The sequence below is a fragment of the Natator depressus genome, chromosome 18 (genome assembly GCF_965152275.1).
Source record: "Natator depressus isolate rNatDep1 chromosome 18, rNatDep2.hap1, whole genome shotgun sequence".
Taxonomy (NCBI): domain Eukaryota; kingdom Metazoa; phylum Chordata; order Testudines; family Cheloniidae; genus Natator; species Natator depressus.
The window spans coordinates 13,640,448-13,660,794 of NC_134251.1; the positions used below are offsets into that span (position 1 = coordinate 13,640,448).

The 20,347-nt window shown below is 43.2% G+C and overlaps 1 protein-coding gene across 1 annotated transcript in view; it reads left to right on the forward strand.

Annotated features, from left to right (window-relative positions):
- The first annotated feature begins 3,089 nt into the window (after positions 1-3,089).
- The window catches only part of RERE (arginine-glutamic acid dipeptide repeats), a 412,980-nt gene continuing 395,722 nt past the window's right edge, over positions 3,090-20,347 (forward strand). Inside the window, exon 1 of the mRNA XM_074975155.1 lies at positions 3,090-3,188. The gene's annotated coding sequence lies outside the window, so the exon portion shown is untranslated. The remainder of the gene's footprint in view (positions 3,189-20,347) is intronic.

The window sequence follows — 20,347 nt, forward strand, 5'->3', positions numbered from 1 at the left end:
GCAGAGACAGACACAAACTGCAACCCTCAGGTGCTCTCCCTCAATCCAGAGATGGAGGTAACTGGGCTGAATGGAATTTACTAAAGCTTGCAAGGAAAAATTAAGTTTTAGGTAAAGGGAAATATGTATATAGGTCTTTATTTTTTCCCCTTTGCTTTATGTGCTGCATACCTTTGGGTGAACAAATAACGTTTCGTTTTGAAGAAGCTGTTTCTGAGTCACTTTAATCAGCTGCTTTCACAGGCTCCTGGAGGAGAAGGGCTTAAGATGCCTATCAGTTGGGCACGTTGGGTTAACATGGTTTGTAAAGGGGGGTCTATAGCATAGAGACCCAGTCTCAGTGGTCAGAGCATGAGGTTTCACTCAGAGGAGCAAAGGGCGTGAAATTTCTCCCCAGAGAGGAGCACTGTAGAAGGACTAAAAGAGGTCTAAAGCACAGCTAGCTCTGTAACGCTGCTGCAGTGTGCTGCTATAGCCTCAAACTACAGAACTCATGCTGAAATGAGGCATCCTGGATCTCTCAAGGTCTATGTGCACCTTTCCTTTGATCACATACTGGGGAGTGTGTGGAGGGGAAGGCTGGACTCTGCAGATCTCAATCACTGCTCTGCCAAGTTTCTCCAATTAATCCTTTCATCGAACACTGTGAATACAGGTGGCACGGTACGCAGATAATTCCCAGTAGTGATTGCCAGCTCCAGTGGGCAGAGTTAAGGTTGTGCAGGTATGTACCTCAGCTCCATATTTCCTAGTTTTCAGAAGTTTGTCTGCATTACTGACTCTTTATTTGCAGGTTTCAGCAATTTGAGTTTAGCTGAACTCAGTGTTCACAAAGTGGTGCCATTCTCAGTAAGACGATAAGAAACAAGGTTAGTTACAGAAGTACCTGCCTAATATCACCTTTCCATCCCCCATTTATAAGTGCATATATGTGCCAACACGGGAAACCTATATGTGAGCACAGATTTAAAACTCCATTAGAACTTGGAAAGCATTCTGGAGAGAGAAGATGGAAAAACAGCAAACCTAATGGCATGCAGAGCATGGATTAACCCCCTCCGTCCCTGAGATTAAACACACCTCAAATACATACTGTCAAATCCATCAATGTAAGAGTGAAGTACTTTGAAAATTCTAAAACAAGCCATGTCTTTTCATCACCTCTTACAACTGAATGAGATATGACACCTTTGGTTTTGCAGAGCCCACACCTACTAGTTTCCTGTGTTAGGGAACTTGAAAAACAGGTATCATGCAAACACTGTTACATGAGCCAGTAGGGACAGAGTATAATCACAGTTTCCTCAAAATCTATTTTAGATATGGTTTAACGAAGTCATGCCTCACTACGCCTGGCATAAAAAACATTTTTAATATGATTGTTTAAAAAAACTATTGTCTGTCTTAAGCATTTCTGAAATGCCCATCAACTAGAGTAGGAATACTAAATGGCACATTAGACTGGTCCAAGAAAAGATCAGGTCAGATTCTGCTCTCTGTCTCTTCCAGGTTCTGGAAAGCCTTGCTTATTTTATCATTGTAAAGAGCTTATTTGGGTCAATTGTATGTTTATATTTATAAAAAGAAAAGGAGTACTTGTGGCACCTTACAAGTACTCCTTTTCTTTTTGCAAATACAGACTAACACGGCTGTTACTCTGAAACCTTTATATTTATACTTCACACTTACTTCTTGATACAAAGGAAACTGTATAATGTGTGTTCCTGGCACCCACTGCTGTTACTGCATAACAACCGAACCATTATTTTAAAGGGCAGCTCTTGATTTGTGCTACAAGTTGGACGAGCTGTATCTAATGATAGGTTTTTCGAAGAGGAATCGTGTAAAGGGTCAGGCACTGCAACACCAAGGTAGAGTTCTGCAAGACATTGAAGTGCAGTGTCCCCTTTAAACAAGCTGCTCCCTGTATTTCTCCTGCCCGTCACCCATTTTTTTCATGGGGAATCGAGGTGGTCTGCCCATATCATGGGGGTGGCACTGCCATTTGAAAATTATATCAAGAACCTAGACAAGTCCAGATTGTGTACATGCCTGCAGACGAGTGCAAGGGGTCCCTAGGCCTGACACAGCAGCAGGTGTGCATATGCTTTAGGGGGTCCTCTAGATCAGGGGCATGTGTGTGAGTGGGGGGTCCCTCTGGGTATAGGTACATGTAGGGGAGTCTACAGAGACGGGTGTGCATAAGTATGGGGTGGGGGGCAGGCCAGGGGTGGGGGGCAAGCCAGGAGTGTGTGTGTGTGTGTGGGTGAAAGTTGTGGGGGACCCTCCCCAGGAGCGGTATGGGTGTGTGAGGTGAGGGGGGGTCCCTTCAGGTGGGAGGTGTGTCTTTTGGGGGGACCCTCCGTGTGGTGGGGGGCCAACCCTCCAGGCCAGACCCCGGGCCCGTGTCTGTGGCCGTGCAGCGGGGGTCCTGCCAGCCAGGCGCAGGGGAGGGCGCGCACGGGGGGGGGTAGCCCCACTCTTCCCTTCAGCGCTGATTTTGCGGGGGAAGGGTCCCCCCTCGTGCGACTCCCTTCCCCGGGGGCTGGAGCAGCGGGAAGGGAACAAGCCTCCGAGCCCCAGCTCAGCAGCCCGAGCAGAATCCCCCGGGCTCGGGCCCGCTGCGAGCCTCAGCGGACAGACGCCCCCCCACGCTCGCTTCTCCCAGGCTCACCCCCCCCCTTCCTCCCTTTCTTTTAAATCACTTCCATCCATTCCCCTGATTGGTCCCAGCCTCCTGCCGGGTCATGGGGTCCTGGGCCTGATCCAATCAGGAGGCCGGATACTGGCGTGTGGGTCCGGCCTGGCTGGGTGCCGATTCGGTGTGTGAGCAGGAAGGAGGAGGCAGAGCCCGGCTGCCCCCCCCTCCTCCACCACCCCCCCCAGACGCTCGCGGAGCCTCCCCCCGCGCACCCACCCCGCTGGCTGGGGCCCTTCAGTCGCCGCCTCCTGCCGCCGCCGCCCATTGTCCGCCCAGCCCTCCGCGGCCATGCCCCTGGGCTCCTGCTGCTGAAGGACCCGCGCCCCCCCGCGGCCGCTTTCTGTCTCCCCCCGCCGTGCCCGCGCTGAGCCCCGGCTCCGCAGCCCCCCCATCCCGCCTCCTCTCCTTCCTCATTCCCCCACTTCTGCCCAGAGCCTGCCTGGCAGCCCAGAAACACCCGCTGATGGTGTAGCGCCCCAGGGGAAAGGTAAGTCTCTAACTTGCCTGCTGCTGCTCCCCCCCCCGCCCTTCTTGCTGGGTGAGTTGGGTGTTGGGGGGGCTAATAAGTGGGGCAGAGACTGGGGGGTGTGTGTGTGTGTGTGTGGGTGTGTGGGGTTGATGGAGAAGGCGGCTTCTTTTGAATAGACCGGGTGTATTTGTGAGGTTGTTTGTATCCCTGTGTAGGGGGGGGATCCAGGGTTTCGTTTCGTTTTGTTTTTTTTTTGTTTATTTATCTGCATGTAATTAAGGGGTCAGGTGAGGCCTCTCTAATTTGTCTGCTTCTTCTTTCTCTCCTGGAGCGTTTGGGTGAATTTGTGAGATTTGGTGATTGTTGCGTGAAGCGGGATTGGGGGCTTGATGTAGGAGGCCACTGTGAACCTCTTGCAGGAGTGGGGTGGTAGGAGGAGAAGCAGGGGAGTTTGTGTGCCTGCAATTTAAGGGAAGGTAAAGTGTCCAACTTGCCTGGTTCCTTTCTCCCTCCTCCTGCTCGATCAGTGCCTGGCTGGATTGTTGTTTTTGCTGCTAGTTGCTGGGGCTGTATGAGCTAGAGAAGGGGAAAAAAGGATGCTTCAACCTGTGAACATCTTGAAAGCATGTCAGAGGTTTGGCTGGGAGTGTGGGGAGAGAGAGGGTTCTATTTAACCTGAATGTAGCATAGAAAGGTAAAGTGTCTGGCTAGATTACTTCCTCCTCGCAGCTCTTGTTTGAGGAGAGTCTGTCTGAGTTATATTTGTTGCCACTAAATGTCTTGGCTCCATTAGTCTGAGGAGGGTTGTTGGAGGAGGGAACCTTCCAGGTGTGGGGAAGTTGGAAGTGTTTAAAAAAACAAAACAAAACTCATTTTTATAAATAGTCTCTTTGCTTTTCATGTGTCTTTGGGGACTATAACAAATTGCAAGATCAAAATTTTGATGCGGATGCAAATGGGTTTAGTTGTAACATTTTTAGTTGTGTGGGAAGTATTTTTTTTTTCTCTTTAGAAAGAGAGAGACACAAACCTAAACAGAAAAGCAGTGTGGGAGGTAGACAGCATTACAGGTTTCATTTCTGGGACTGGCTGTTCAAGAAGTTGCTGGGAAGAAAACAATGTGATTCATTGTTGAAGTGTCTCTTTCCTCAGATTTATTTTTGTACACTGGTTGCAGTTATTTTTGATTAACTGACTTCTTACACTGACTCTTTTCTTGGAAACCATACAGTTCTTAGAAATTAGAGGCTCACAAGATTTTATGTACTCATTGGACTACCTTCTGAGTTCAGATTTGCCACAGTGAAATTATTTTGGGTTTACATCAGTGTAAATGAGATCAGAATCTGGTTCTTTGATAGTAGTGTTACATTTGACTAGGAACACTTTGTTTTGAAAGAAACATGAAATGGCAGATTCAAATAATAGATTTTTTTTAAATTTTATAAAGGAAATATATTTACTCAGAGGGAAAATGTGGTAGGTTGTAAAATACAGACATGTTACACGTCTCTCAGACATGCTACATGTTCAGTTTAATGTGTAATATGCTGGAGCTTTCTCAGTTTTAATGTTGCAAGAAACGTTTTTATGTTTTGTGTACACAACTTCCTTTCAGAGGCAGGCAACCCAGGGTGGTAGGGAAGAGGAGAAGGGAAAATGGATTTGTGTAAAAAATAAATAAAAACATCAGTGGGTAAATATTGCATGCCTTGGCTTTGCTCCCTGTGTTTGCCCTGTAAATTACAAACTGGGATTGATTTTCATGGCCAGGCTTGGGTGGGTAGCAGCTTTGCAGATCTGTTGTTGTTAGTTGGTGAGGACTGGAGGGAAGAAAGGGAGGTAGAGACACACACACAATGCCCAGCCTGGGAGCTCATTGTTCTTTCTCATACACTCTCCCATATTTGGGACTATACTTGCACACAAACACAGCCTCTTGTTTCCTTCTTTTCTTTTGAGCAATGGAGGATCAGGACAGCATTTTCTACCCTGTTCCTCCCCCCCCACCTCCTGGATGGCCTTTCTGTAACCTTGCAAAGGCGAAAGAGTAAATCGGAAACTAAAGGACATCAAAACGTTCAGCCTCTTCTTCCCTCCTCCCCTTCCCAGGGCTGGCTTCTGCTGCTGTTTCTTTTTTTGTTTGTTCGTGACTGTGTAAAGATGGGATAGTGCACTTTACATTCCCAGCCTATGTACATTCCCAGCCTACTTCCTTTCACCCTCTTCTCCCTCCCTTCTACCTTAGAAAAATTTTCCACGGCAAGATGCTTTTTTCCCTCTGGATTTGTTTTATTTGTGATTTAAGATTTTTCTTTTGTGGGGGGGTGGGGGTGGAGAGAGTAGAAGAGATTGCTATTGAGTGAGAATATTTTGGTGTTAAAGACCATGTTTAAGGTTAATACAGTGAAGGGGATAGAAGCGAGTGAGGATACTATGATGATATTTAAAGGTGATCTACGGGCTGACAAATGTTGTACATTATATTTCCTCTCTCTGTTCTAAACTGGATTTGTGTAGCTTGTTGAATGTCTTTTTATTTTACAATGGCATTTGTAAATGGATTAGTTACAGGTGTGGTCTGAGGCTGCCAAAGTAGGGCAGGGTTTGCCACTTACCAACTTCAGATTGGGGGTGGTAAATCCTCAAATGACTCACCAGTGCTTTCCAATGTCTGATGGCTTTGTGGTGTGCAGAAGTTGGAAGGGAAGGAGTGATCACAATATATTGGATCCTGTGAGAAGACATTTGAGGGTATGCAGGCACTCCTGTCATACGTTACGGAGTACAAGGGTAAATAGTGTCATGGTTAGAGCAGGGAACTAGAGTCAAGACTCCCACATAATGTTTCTGACTTTGGCACTGACCTGCTGTGTGTAACCTTGGCCAAATCACTTTCCCCCTCAGTGCCTGTTTTCTCAGCTTTGTAAAATATGGTGGCTGCATCTGGACGGAGAATTTTCAGGGACATTTCCCATGTTGTTTTATCACAAGTGCAACTCCAGTGTCCGTAACAACAGGGGGAACACTAGTGTAGACCAGCCACAGGGACATTTATTGTTGCCTCATCTAACTCAGCTCAAAGCACGTCTACATGACATAATAGAAAAACTGCCAATGGCTTTCTAATGCTTCAGCACTTTCTATATGGAGCTTTGCTGGTGTTAGAGTAATAGAGGGAGACTTCTCTGACCTTCTTAACGCACACAAGGCCTTTGAGATCCCTGGCTGAAAGATACAAGTGTGAAGCATTACTATTCTGTAAGCTGAAATGGTTACTGCAGCTAGGAGAGGCAAACCTGCCTTAGGCACCAATCCTGTCATTGGATTTATTCATCTCGACCCCTTTGCGCTGAAGCGGAGTTCCGCTGGCTTCACTGGGGTTCTGCACAGGTGCAGAAATGTGTCCCCACAGATCTGATTGCAGGATGGGGGCTGTTTGGTCCTTTTCTGGAGCAAAGGATGGGGGGAGGGGGAAGGTTTTCTAAATGCTGCATTACGGGATAAAACGTGATTCATAATGATTTTTCCTGATTTCAGTTCTGCTCAATAACTGTAAATGCCATGTTCCTTGCTCGTCAGCATTAGCTGTAGTATTAATAGTTGTATTAATCATCAGTGTGTGTAAACTTCGCATCCTGGGCCCAAAATGCATTTGTCCGTCCTTGTGATAAAGGGGGGTGTGCAGATTGAGAGGTAACTTGAATAATTTAATAAATAAATACTTGCCTTGGGCAATTGGGCAAGTAGAATTTTGCAAGATTGCCTTATTGGCTGCCTAATGGCACAGCAGAACCTGTGTTAACCTATTAACAGCTCAGCTGATAAGATAAGTTTGCCTAGGGGTGGCTTTGAATTCATAGACTTTATCTTTAAAGGACGCTGAGCTTCGGTAACACACACTTAAATTTTATCTGTGATGTTAGCATGTAAATACAGTACTCAAAAAAAAAAAAAAAAACGAAAAAAACAACAAACTTTCAACCATCAGATTTACAACAGAGAAAAAGTACTTGGTGGGTAGGCTTAGATCCTGCAATGACAGCTAAGTGGGAAGACACCTGCATCTACACAAATCTCCACTGGATGTGCGGGGTCTTAATCATTATAAGATCCCCTGATTTTAAATCAACCAAACTCTTGATTTGATTTCTGTATATTAACTTCTCTCTTGTATTACAGTATGAAACCTGTTCATTATTATCTTGTCACGATAATTTTAAATTGAAACCCAATTCTCCTTATGTGCTTCTAATAGTACAGTAGATTATTAAAACCAAAATATTTTTTTAAAGTAAGTATATGTAAAATGAGTAAAATGTTAGTCCTTGAGCGTAATTAACCATTGGAGCAGCTTATCAAGGATTGTGGCAGATTGTCCATTACTGGAAACTTTAAATCTAGTTTGGATGTCTTTCTGAAAGATATGCTCTAGCTCAAGCACAACTGTTGGACTGGAAGCAATAATTTATTCAAGGTAGTCCCATGGCCTCTCTTATGCAGGAGGTTAGTTTGGATAGCCTTAAAACCTATTAATTGTTTTTCATCTGTTATGCTATTCATTTGGTGCATTTTTCTTAGTTTGGACAATAGACTGACTAACTTCTTAAAAATTTCTAATTTTTGCTTTCTGATTCAGCTGTACAAGCATGGAGCAGTTGTCTGGGTTGCAGAGGGAAATGTTTAAGTCCAAACAAATGATGTCCTTAAAATATTTAAAGGACAACAAATGACTGCTTCTGTTCGTACTTGATTTTGTACATAGTCTTAAATCTAAACGTTGAGTTTAAACTGCTTGATAAGTATCCCTTTTAAAATAACAAAATAAAGTAGGCTTTCTTTAAAGAGGGGAAAATACGATGGAAATAATGCTACTTCCCAACATCATAGGATTCTTAAGTGTTGGAAGAAAAAACAGAACAAAATCCTGTTGTTCACATCAAATACTACTTGTTTGATATTTGTTTTGTTTGTTAAGTTCAGCTTGAAATGAGGTTTACAGTCCAATAATGATGTCTGTCCAATGGAATAATTGGAAACTAGCTGCCAGGATGGCATCACTAATAACCGTTGAGGAGTAGTTTTGGTTAGGAGGTTTTGGGGAAGATGAATATGAGGATGTTGCTAATACGTTGGTAGGAAATAAAATAAGGCACTTTTTGGAGGGGAAGATGTGTGGAGCAGGAACCACAATGAAGAATTGTGCTTCTTATGTTGGTTTGCCAGCAGCATTTTAAGCAAGCTTTTATAAAGCTGGTAGTTATGTCCAACTGTTCCCTTCAAAGAGGCTGATGTATAAGCAAGGGAGAAAACACAAGAGTACTGGGACAATTTCTTCTGCATTAGAAACATATTGAAGGGATTGCAGACAACTGAGTAAAAGACAAGCTAAAATATTAGTTGAAAGATCCCATTTCAACTGAATGTCTAAATATAACTAGTTAGTTAATTGAATACACAGAGTAGTAGGTTGACCACGAGAAAAGTAAAGCTATAGCCTTAGCTTAGGTGGTGACTTGCATCAGTTTTTCCTCTGTTTGAAATGGGGATAACAATGCCCTCCTTTATGAAACTCTTTGAAATGTCTGCTTGAAATGTGCCATATAGGAACTGTAGGTGGCTTTGTCGATCTTTCAGCATGCTGTTGTTATACTTCTCTTGAAAGTGAAACTCTTAAAATGTAGTGTAACGTGAGTGCTGCCTGCATTTGGTAAGCACGTCTATCAAGATTGCTTTAAAATCACTTTTGGATGTGGGTAATCTAAAAATAATTAATTAGTAGAAATTTAATGGGAGCAGCAGGTATCCTACTAAATGGTCAGTTTTCTATGCCTGTTGACTTAAAGCTTGAAGTAAGCGGGGGAAAAAAAATCTCAGATTTTATAGTGAAAAAGCACGGAAGTAACCTGGGTATGAACCTCACTTTATATTTTAATTTTATTTTTTGTTAACAGTACATCGGCATACAAAATGTCCAGAGGTTCTGTTGTCCTATTTATCACAATGGTATTGAGATTAGAATGTCACAAATCAAATTTTGGCCTATTATAGAGTATACAACTCCTGCTGAATATTCAAAGTGCTTAGTTCCTCAGGCTGTATTAAATGAATACTGTCAACTTGAAATCCAGTCAGTTTAAAAACAGTGCAGTTGAAAGGAATTTCAGGTATTACACCTGACCCTGAGTTTGCTACCAATTGTTTTTGACAGTCATAGTTTCCTATTTATTTTTTTTATAAACATGTTTTTTCTTTCCCCTGTTGGGTGTGTTTTTACCCAGTGAACAAGAGAAACTGCTTAACTAAGGCCTGGTTTACGCTACAAACTTAGGTGGACATAAACTGTGTTAAATCGATCTAATAATATATGTGTCTACGCTACCGAGTCCCTTCTGCTGACCTAAGTGGCCTGTAAAGTCGACTTCTGTAATCCACCTCTGTGAGAGGCATAGCACTTGATTTGACATCCACGGGTCGACATGGGGATAGCATAGACACTGCGTTGTCATGAATTGGCCTCCCCGAGGTGTCCCACGATGCTCCACTGTGACTGCTCAGGAGAGCATTTTCAACTCCACTGCACGTCAGCCAGGTACCCAGGAAACAGCCGCTCCCCTGGGAACTTCTGAATTTTCATTTCCTGTTTGATCAGCATGGAGAGCTCGCCAACACAGCTGATTATGGAGACTCAAGGCTGCAAACGTGCTCCAGCATGGAATATACAGGAGGTGGTGTGCGGGGAGAAGAGTCTGTGTAGGCTGAGTTCCAATCCTGCAGAAGAAACACTGATATCTTTGCCAAGATTGCATGGGGCATGAGGGAGAAGGGGTACACGAGGGACGGGCAGCAGTGCCTTGTGAAAATAAAGGAGCTTCAGCAAGTGTACCAGAAGACAAGGGAGGCAAACAGTCGTTCTGGTTCTGCCCCACAGACATGCCGCTTTTATGAGGAGCTGCATGCGATTCTCAGCGGTGACCCCACCGCTACCCTGAAAGGCTCCCTGGAGACCTCCCAGGAGCCCCGGGTGACCTCGAGCAACAACAAGGAGGACACTGTTGACGAGGAAGAGGAGGTGGAGAAGACTGTGAGGTAGGCAAATAGAGGGTCCATTCTCCCTGATGGCCAAGAATTGTTTTTAACCCTGGAGCACATCCCTTCACAGGACCAGTTGGCAGTGGAGCGTGACACCGGAGAAGGCACCCCTAGTGAGTACATACTTCCAATCAAACTGTCAGGGTTACATGCTATTATTTTTTTATGTTTAATCTGAACAGAAAAGTAGGTGTTGGTGGCCACTCCAGCTGTGCAGAGGGTGCTCTCCGAAAAAGATTGTTTATGTGCATGGGTATGGCCCGGGAATCTTCCATGGAGAAATTGAGGAAGCTTTCATGGAGGTACTCTGCAATCCTTTGCAGAAGGTTTCTGGGAAGGGCTGCCTTATTTCATCCACCAGGGTGGACACTTCCTTGTGCCACTCCAGTATTAACTCTGCTGGCATCATTGCAGCACAAGGACCAGATCTGTACCCAGACGCTTGCAGCATCTCCCTTGCCACCTCTGTTACCCTCTCTGTTACCCTAAGGAGAGTTATGTCACGTAGGGGAAATGGGGGAAGTTTTGAATGCAAGCCCTTAAACCACAAACAACTCAACAACTAATCCGTCCCCTGTTTGGTGAAATCTTGGTCACACAACCACGCTTTCCCAAATTGCTGTGGTTGTAGTTGGAAGGGATCACTGTGTATTGCAGGCAGCACTGGGGAAAAAAGTGGGGTGTGTGGCGACTTCCTGTTTGTCTCCCCTCCCCCCAACCCGGTGCTGCTTTTGTAAAAAACAAACCTTTTGAGAGGCTTTACACTGGTTCCTGTCCTCCAGCACTATCCAGGTTGCTAGGGAAAAGGGGCCTTTTCTTAAGTTCCAACCTGTGGTCCCAAGGATGTCTTGAAAAAAGCAGCAGCACAAGGCCTCTCGCCCATGCCTCATGGCTGTACTCACCACGGCTGGAGCAGCAAACTGACTCTTGCAATAGCCAGTGGTTGTGATTACGTTGTGGCTTGCAGTGAAGAGTATTAAGGGATGTTTTTTATTAAACAAAAAAACCTTGCGCCAGAAACCACTGTCAATGCTACCCTTGTGCTTTGCATTCCTTGCAGCTGAAACCTTGTCCATCGGCGCATCCTTCACACCGGGACGGAGACTTTTCCAGATTAGAAGGTGGAAAAAGAAGACTCGGGAGGACACATTAAATGAGTTAATGCACATCTCCGAGAGTGACAAGACTGAGCTTAGACCATGGAGGATTACACTGTCCGAGAACTTGGACATGGAGGTTAGGAGAGCATGCAGAGAACAAGAGTGTGCCACGCAGGAAGAGATGCTGCGGATTATGAATGAGCAGTCAGACATGTTGAGGTTCAAGAAAGGCTGTTGGATGCTGGAGTCCCTCTGCAGCCTATGCTGAACCTGCTGCCATCATTGCCCAGTTCTACATCCTCCTCCCTCAAACATCGTATGAGGTGGGGTGGATGGGAGTTTGGTATCCCTTTGCCCTCAACACCAGGGGAGGGTACAAGGACCAGAAGGCGCCCATTCCCACAACTTTGATTGTTGTTGCAATGCAGCTCTAAGCAAGCTTTCCTTGTTTCTGCCCCGACAGTGTTATCAGCCCTTTTGCCCCAGGTTATCTTATTTTTCTTTGCTGTCTCTCTGTGTTTGTGTGCATAATAAAACTTAACTGATTGTGGAGAAAAGACTCTTTATTCATTCACCATTCATTCACTGTGGTTGTTGGAGGTGGAGTTTATGGGGGAGAAAATGCAACGGAGGGACAGTTTGGTAAGGAACAACACAGATAAGTGTCGCATTAATCTGGCTCAGTGCTGAAACTGGTTTTCAAAGCCTCACAGAAATGCAGAGCCCCTTGATGTGCTCTTCTTCTTGGCCTGGTGTCTGGCTCGTCAAAATTGGCTGACAGGCGATCCGCCTTAACCACCCACCCTGGCGGAAACTTTTCTCCCTTTGTTTCACAGATATTATGGAGCACACAGCAGGCAGCAATAACAATAGGAATATTGCTTTCACTGAGGCTTTGTCTACAATGTAAACTGAACGACAAAGTCATTCAGAGGTGTGAAAAAAAACACCACCCCCCAATGACAAAAATTTTGCTGACGAAAAGCACCAGTGTGAACAGTGCTTTGTTGGCAGGAAAGCTCTTCTGCGGACAAAGCTACTGCTGCTTGTTGGGGGTGGAAGTTTTTTGTCTGTGGGAGAGCTCTCTCCTGCCAACTGACAGCGGCTACACTGCACATCTTTTAGTGGCATGATAAAAGGTGCGTAGTATAGATATAGCGTAAGATCTAACCTAGTAAGCAAACAACACCAGCGACCTTTTAAACATAAAAAGGCACATTCCACCACCATTCTGCACTTGTGCAGCCTATAGTTGAACTGGTCCTTACTGCTGTCTAGGCTGCCTGTGTACGGCTTCATGAGTACTGGGAGCAAAGGGTAGGCTGGGTCTCCCAGGATCGTGATTGGCATGTCAACATCAGCAATGCTTATTTTGCAGTCTGGAAAGAAAATCCCTGCTTGCAGCTTTCTGAGCAGACCTGTGTTCCTAAAGATGTGTGCGTCATGCACCTTTCCTGACTATCCCATGTTGATGTCGGTGAAACAGTCTTCATGATCCACCAGTGCTTGCAACACCATTGAGAAGTATCTCTTTCAGTTTATGTACTCTTTGGCAAGGTTATCTGGTGCCAAGATAGGGATATGCATTCCATCTATCACCCCACCATAGTTAGGGAACCCCATCGCCACAAAACCATCCACTATGTCCTGCACATTGCCTAAAGTCACTACCTTTCTTAGCAGAAGTCTGTTGGTGGCACTGCAAACTTGGATCACAACAAATCCCATGGTAGATTTACCCACTCCAAATTGATACTCCACTGACCGGTAGCAGTCTGGCATTGCAAGCTTCCACAGAGCTATCACCACTTATACAACTGAGCGGGGTCCATGGTTGTGCCGCGTGGGCAACCCAGGCTTGCGAAAAAGGCTTCGTTTGTTGGCTGTTGACTTCAGGGAGGGAGGGAGGTAAGTGCATTATGGGAGGCTAATACCATGTTCCCATAAGGCATTGCAAGCCCAACCCAACATTCCACTAGGCTGTGTGTGCTGTGGGATAACTACCCACAGTGCAGTGCTCCATGCATCGATGCAAGCCCTGCTAGTGAGGATGCACTCCTATACAATGAGCATAGTGTGGACATGCAAGATCGACTTGCTTATATCACAGGCTTAATGTCGACTTACATGAAGTTGACTTAACTTTGTAGTGTAGACATGGCCTAAGGCTCTGATCCTGCAGTTAGATCCAAGTGGGTGGCTCCTGGCAGCTGTATGGACCCCCAGTTTAATGTCAGGTGGCATTCATGTGGCAATGAGGGTCTCGTTTTACGTTCAGGGCCTCACTGACTTTACTGTGGGAGCCATGAAACTGACTATATACAAAGTGCTGTCAAGTGCAGAAAGTAAACAAACTGAAAAGTTCTACCTCTTGTTACTTACTTGTATATTGCTGCTAAGTGTTCCCTGTAAAAAAGTAAGCAAAAGCCTTCAGACAGAAATGATTAAAATTAATTGACATTGTTCCCTCAAATAGTTTGGCCTGTCTTCAAGGCATTATTTTCCTTTCTCTGTATCAAACTTGATTTACGTATAAGGAGGTAAGAATCAAGGTTAAATTGTTCAGATAAGTTGAATGTTGATTAAATGTCTTAATTTTGAATTTGATCCCAAAGCACCTTGTAGTCTTGCCATCGAAAGTGATATATCTTGCTTATGCAGACATTAAATATTAAGCCTATAGTCAGACTTGTGTTGGTGAACTGCTGCGTGGCGCCCCATTGAGTTAACTGGGGTTTCACAAGAGCCTTGTAGGTGTTACTTGTATGCCCTGGTCGTAGAATCAGAATCTGCCTTCCCCATTAGTCAGAACTCACATACATCTGTATATCTCTGCCTTGTTTGAAACCATAAATGAAGGATATAGGTCAACACATTCTATAGTTTTGTCTGCCCTAGTATCTTAAAAAAAACCCCAAAAACCCACCAAAAACCTTCCATCGTTACACTTTTACTTGTGGGAGCATTAGAGTAGCCAGACTCCTAATGTTTTAACCGCCATGTTGTCTAGACCTGCTCTGAGCTGCTGCTTTAGACAACATGGTGGTTAAAACAGTCAGTCCATCTACTCTAGTGTGTGTGTCTGATGAAAGGGTGCTGTCTGTTGACAGCATTAGTGCTTCCAGTATGGCTACCATTAGCAGAGCTGGTCCTGTGGTAATGCAATGGTGGGGCGATGGTAAGAAATATACCAACTTAGACAAGGCATATAGTCTAGTAAAACACTTATGCATGTCCTTAACTTCAAGCATATGGGTAGTCCCATTGTGTAGTACTTAAATGCTTTGTTGCATCAGGGTCAAAGCAGCATGGCTTAGTGGACTGAGCACAGTACTGGGAGCCAGGACTTGAGTATAGAGCCCTATTCTTTCACTATCTTGCTTTCTAAACTTGGGCAAGGCACAGCAAATCTGTTCCCCAGTATCCACATCTTTAAAATAGGGCTGGTACTAATCAGTATTAAAGTGAGGGTGAAGCAGGGGCTTGATCATTATTGTACAGAATATTAAAGATATAAAACATTTATATGAGTGTTTAAGGATTATTTTTTTTTTAAAGGACATATGTGATTCAGCCTGGTAACACTGGGACCTACAAGGGTCCAGGATACATGGTACTGATGCCAGAATGTCTTGTCTCCCTTTTCCCTGATATAGGAGTGTTTATCCATTCACGCATGTTAATATGAAAAACGGTTTAACTCTAAAAGAGGAAAGTGACGGTGCTTCAGAGACTTCAAGTGCTTTAAGGGCTGTATTTCTCCAAGGAATTACTCCCAGTAAAAATTCATGGTGGCTGAACATGACAGAGTCTGCAGATTTGCTTCTAATTCATAAAGAACATTTGGTATGTGAGCCCCACAGCATGTTTGCTTTAGGGCCAGGGTATAGAATTCCACATCAAACAAATAAAGCTGGAGGGGGACGCTCTCTCTAACTACAAAAAGGTATTACACCATTTGGAGTGCAGAAAACTTTAGGATCAAAGGAGGTCTTTCCCCGCTTCAGCTAGCTTTTGTTCTCCATCATATTTTTACCTTTTAATTGTCAACTTTTCTTCATACATACTAATTATTCCTTCTGCTCCTTGGCAGCTTTTTCTCCAAATGTTAACTAATCTCTCTCCAATTAAATTCCACCTATGTTCTCCCGAGTAATCTTTTTTTTTTTTTGCTTAAGTTCATGCCCACTTTGTTTTATATTTATACACCTTGTAGCAGCTATCCTCCCCTTTCTATCAAGATTGCATATATCTTATTGTGCTATCATTTTAAAAGTGAACTGCAGAATTTAGTGTAGCGTTATTCACACACTTTTATGGTGAATACACACCACAGCCTAATTAGTGAAGGTATTACCAGATAAAAAGCTTCACCTTATTCTTAATTCATTTTATCTTCTTTGAAAATCCACTGGCTCGTCTAGATTAAGAAAAGATGACCTGGAATACATAATTTTAGGATGTCACATGCCTGAAAACTCATCACTTGCATGAGACTTGTGGTGTCTGCTACTGTCCAAGAATGAGGCGTCTTTAATAATAATAAATGCCATGTTTTTATCTAGCAAGACTAGTGTTTCTCTTCCCCCCCCCGCCCGTTGACTTTGAACTGTAATCTTGATGATACAGTATTTTGCCATGTTTCTTGAAGGTCATGTAAGTTATTCATTGTTTTAGATCTTATGACATAAAAAACTAGTACAGTGTTATGTGGTTATACCAAACTAGCTGTGAGCCCTTTGGAAATTAGAGAGACCAAATGGGTGAGGTAATACTTTTTATTGAACCAACTTCTGTTGATACAGGAGAGAAGCTTTTGAGCTACACAAAGCTCTTCCTCGGGTCTGGGAAAGGCAAAGCTAAATACAGGATTGAACAGATAGTTTAGCATAAGTAGTTAGCACCGCATACAACCCTTTCAAAATGGCAGTTTTGGAAAGCACCTGGATCTTTGAATTGTGTAGAACTGCAGCAATCTTTTTTCAATTGCGTGTGGAGGAAATACCATCCCAGGAACTTGTATCTTTCTCCACTTCTATAATTAAACTTGCAGAAGTCTCCTAAACTTTATTTCTGAACTTCTAGTACCTCTTCTATGAATTTCTGAGATTTTTTTTAACTGAGTTTGCTTTCCTGTTGAGTTTACCTGTACCCTTTTTGTGAATTACTTTAACCTTTTTATTTCTGATTTGTCTGCTTTTGTTTAATTTCAAATATGTTCCTGTTGGATTTGCCATACCAGAATCTATATCAGTTGGGCTCCCAGTTGGACGTATTTATACATTTAAACTTCCTTTCGTTATATACTACACTTTCTGTGATTAAAATTGTTCTGTGGAAAATGGCTATCATGCAGATTCCTTACTTTGTTTTCTTTAGTCACAAAATTAATATTTCAAATAAATCCTTTATCTTTAATGCCAAACCCTGGTCGTGTTAATGTTAATGGGATCGTGTTTTTGGCTTTCAGCCTTGTCTACTTGAAGATGTAAATGTTGAATGCGGATTCTAAGTTAGATTATAATATATTTTATATCATTATATATTTTTACACTTCATTTTCCAGAGTTTATGCTCCTTTCCGTTTTCCTCAACAGGATTAAGATTATTATCCTGGATGGGCATGGACGGTATCCCTAGCCTCTATTTGCCAGAAGCTGGGAATGATCACTTGGTGATTACCTGTTCTGTTCATTCCCTCTGAAGCACCTGTCATGGGCCACTGATGGAAGACAGGATACTGGGCTAGATGGACCTCTGGTTTGACCCACTATGACTGTTCTTATGTAGAGAGAGATGGAATTGTACATAATCAGGGAGCTTAGAAAAGGCATGTGGAATTTGCTTGTTTATGTGCATTATGTGCACTTGCTTGTTTTTTAGACAGTTCTTGTTCTTGTTCTTCTTCTTCTTCTTCTTACATTCTGGCCAGACTATGTTAGAAACTGGTTTAGTAGGAACTAAATTTAAGACTTTAAAATATGATTCCTTAATGCACTGTGTAGTCCCGTGGGAATTGGAAGAAGCCTGCAATTTTACAGGGTTCTGGAGGTGGGGTTTGGGTAGAAGAGGCATATACTTGGCATGCAGGAAGTGCACTCTGTGCCTGTCTGTAAATTTAAGCACTGTTTCTTAATTCTATTTGAAATCCATTGAAGATGGTTCCTTGTGTGGATGGAGGTTGTGTTTTTGTTGCATGGTCTCCACTAAAAATGCTACAGCAGCACAGTTGGAGCACTTCAGTGTGAACATTACCTATGCTGATGGGAGGGGTTTTCCCGTCGCCGTAGGTAATTTACCTCCCCGAGAGGTGGTAGCTAGGTCACCCTAGCGTTGTCTACACTGGGGATTAGGTCAGTTTAACTATGCCATTCAGGGTGTGGATTTTTCACGTCCCTGAGAAAAGTAGTTAAGCGAACTCAATTTTCTAGTGTAGACCAGGACTTAGTCTGCCAGCTCACACACAAACTTACATTCACATGGGCTGCCAGTCATCAAATGGTACAATCATGGTCACTGTTGATCTAGCCCATATAGGAATATGCAGTTTAGGCTGAGTTTTCCAAAGGAGCCTTGGAGTTATGCACTTAAATACCACTAAAAGATAATGGGAAATGGTTGCCTAAGTCCCTTAGGTTCCTTTAAAAATCACAATCTTAGAAATGAATGTTTTGTAGTCAGTTACCAATCCCTTACATGATTCAGTCCCTCCTCTTTCCTTGTATATTACATTTTAATTTCTTTAATTCCCTCTCTTCCCCCCACCCCCCATTTCTTTGCAACCATTTTTTCCCTGTCACATTGGGATTTGTTTTTCCACAGGTATTTGTTGTACTCATCCCTTTCATTTAAATTAAAGTGTCCCTTCTTAATTTCTTTGATGTATCTTTTTTTGATACTGTTCCTTTTCCTGTCTGATATTTTTTCTGCTTTGCTGTAAAGTTTTGTGTTGCTTTGATTTGTAGTTTTCATTTCAATGTCTTTTCTGTGCTTTTTAATTCAATATTCCTTTCATTCAGCTCTTTGAGGTAGAGGGAGACCGGTACTGGAGTCCAGCTCTTTGAGGTAGAGGGAGACCGGTACTGGAGTCCAGGTCAACAGGTTCTGCACAGCGTGAGTGCACAGAATGCCACCAGGCTTAAAATTTAGCAGCCTGAATGCAGGACTTCCCTCTTACCTGCAGAGGTCTCCATTTCTGGTGATCTGATTGAGCCTTATCCCTTGGTGACTGCTGAAATGTTTTTGTTCAAACCTCATACAAGCCTCAGAGTGCAATCCCTATCATTTACCTTTTTCCTATGCTCTATTCTCCCCTCTCGCGCTGTGGGTAGGATTGAATTCCGTTATATCTTGGTTGTGCCTTTATTCTGCCTCTCTTATTTTGGTATGCTTAGGCTCCTAGAAAATGAAGCAACCTGTCTGACAAGTTCCCTAAAAACTATCATTCCTGTTGGGTCACAACCCTTCTTGCATCCCCCTCTGCCCACTTTAATCCGCTTGTACAAACATGAGTTCTCTTGCAGTGGACACCTAGGGTTGATCCAAAGTCCATTGAATCTCTCTGTTTTCGTTTTCCTTGCAGTAGTATGGTGTGGCAAATTGTTTGTTGTGAACATTAGTCTTTCTTGAAGAGCTCAGTCGACATTATGTGTGTGTGAGTGTACGTACATCTCTTGAATGTGATTTTACAATAGGTACTCAGATATTTAATTGCTTGTTTAATCATGGTATTTTTGCTTTTAACTGCTTATTCTTCATGCACCAGGTTCCTTACAGTTGGAACAAACAAAAAACCCTGGGAGGGAAGTAATAGGAATAATAGTTCATGTAAAGACAGCTGAGAAGTCAACATGTGCCCTTCTCTTTTACTGCATACAGTCAACATCATCTGTAATCCATTTAAACTCACCTAGCCTCTTGAGAAATCTGCACAAAACTTTAACCTCAAATATAACAGAACAAATTATTTGTAACTGAGGAAGCATAACATGAAAAAGGTATCCAGGAGAATGACTAAATTAAGCCCAGCAATAGTTTACATGCCTTAGTATTCCTTTGATTGTATCACAACTGATGTAAAGCCAGCCGTAGGAGGAACTGGTCCTTGGTCTTTCTGTTGCTATTCTTGGAAGCCTTCAGTTTTCTCCTGTCATGTTTCTGTGGTGTGTGTGTGTGTGTGTGTGTGTGTGGGTTTTTTTTGCCCTTTTTTGTGGTAATCTCTGTACACTTGGGAATTTCTACTGTATCTTCATAGTCATGAATGAGTAGGTGCTCATGTCTTCTCAGGCACCATATATGCTGTATATATCCTCTGTGTTTAGGATGTTTATCTATAAATATCAATTTCAGGGATAAAGAACTGCTGTATTTTGTAACAACCTCCAGCACCAGAAAAATATGTTGGATTACACTCACCAAATCTGGGTAGGTTTTTTTATTGCTGGGATTGAGGGCACAGAGAAAGGGAGACAGCTGTAAGAACAGTACCCAAGTTGAGATGCTCCATACCTTATCCTTTTGAGCATTTTTCTGTGTATCATAATTGGAGCACTTTGCCCAGAGATTTTCAGTTTTCAGAACAATATTGTTTCCTGTAAAAGTCCATGTGGCATCTCTTCCACATCCCTTAAAGAGATTGCTTGCTCTCATCTGCTTCTTCACACCCCTATATCGACTGTTCTTAAATTGTGCAGCTGTTTCCCCATCTTTCAGAAATAACACATTGGCTGCCAGTCATCCATAATGTGGACACTCTCTCTCTCATAACCTCAAAAAAAAAAAAAAAAGTCTTGGGTTTCAAAAGATGGTAGAGGCTACAAATGTTAAAGCTTGAAAGTACTTGCAGAGCACCACAAGCTGTTGTTATGACTGCTATATAGTGACTTATGATTGCCCATGAATTTAGACCTTTGATACAGCTGCCATCAAGGCGGGCTTCAAGTGTTGTCTGTGCTGCTCAGTATGATGATTCCTTTAAAATGACCG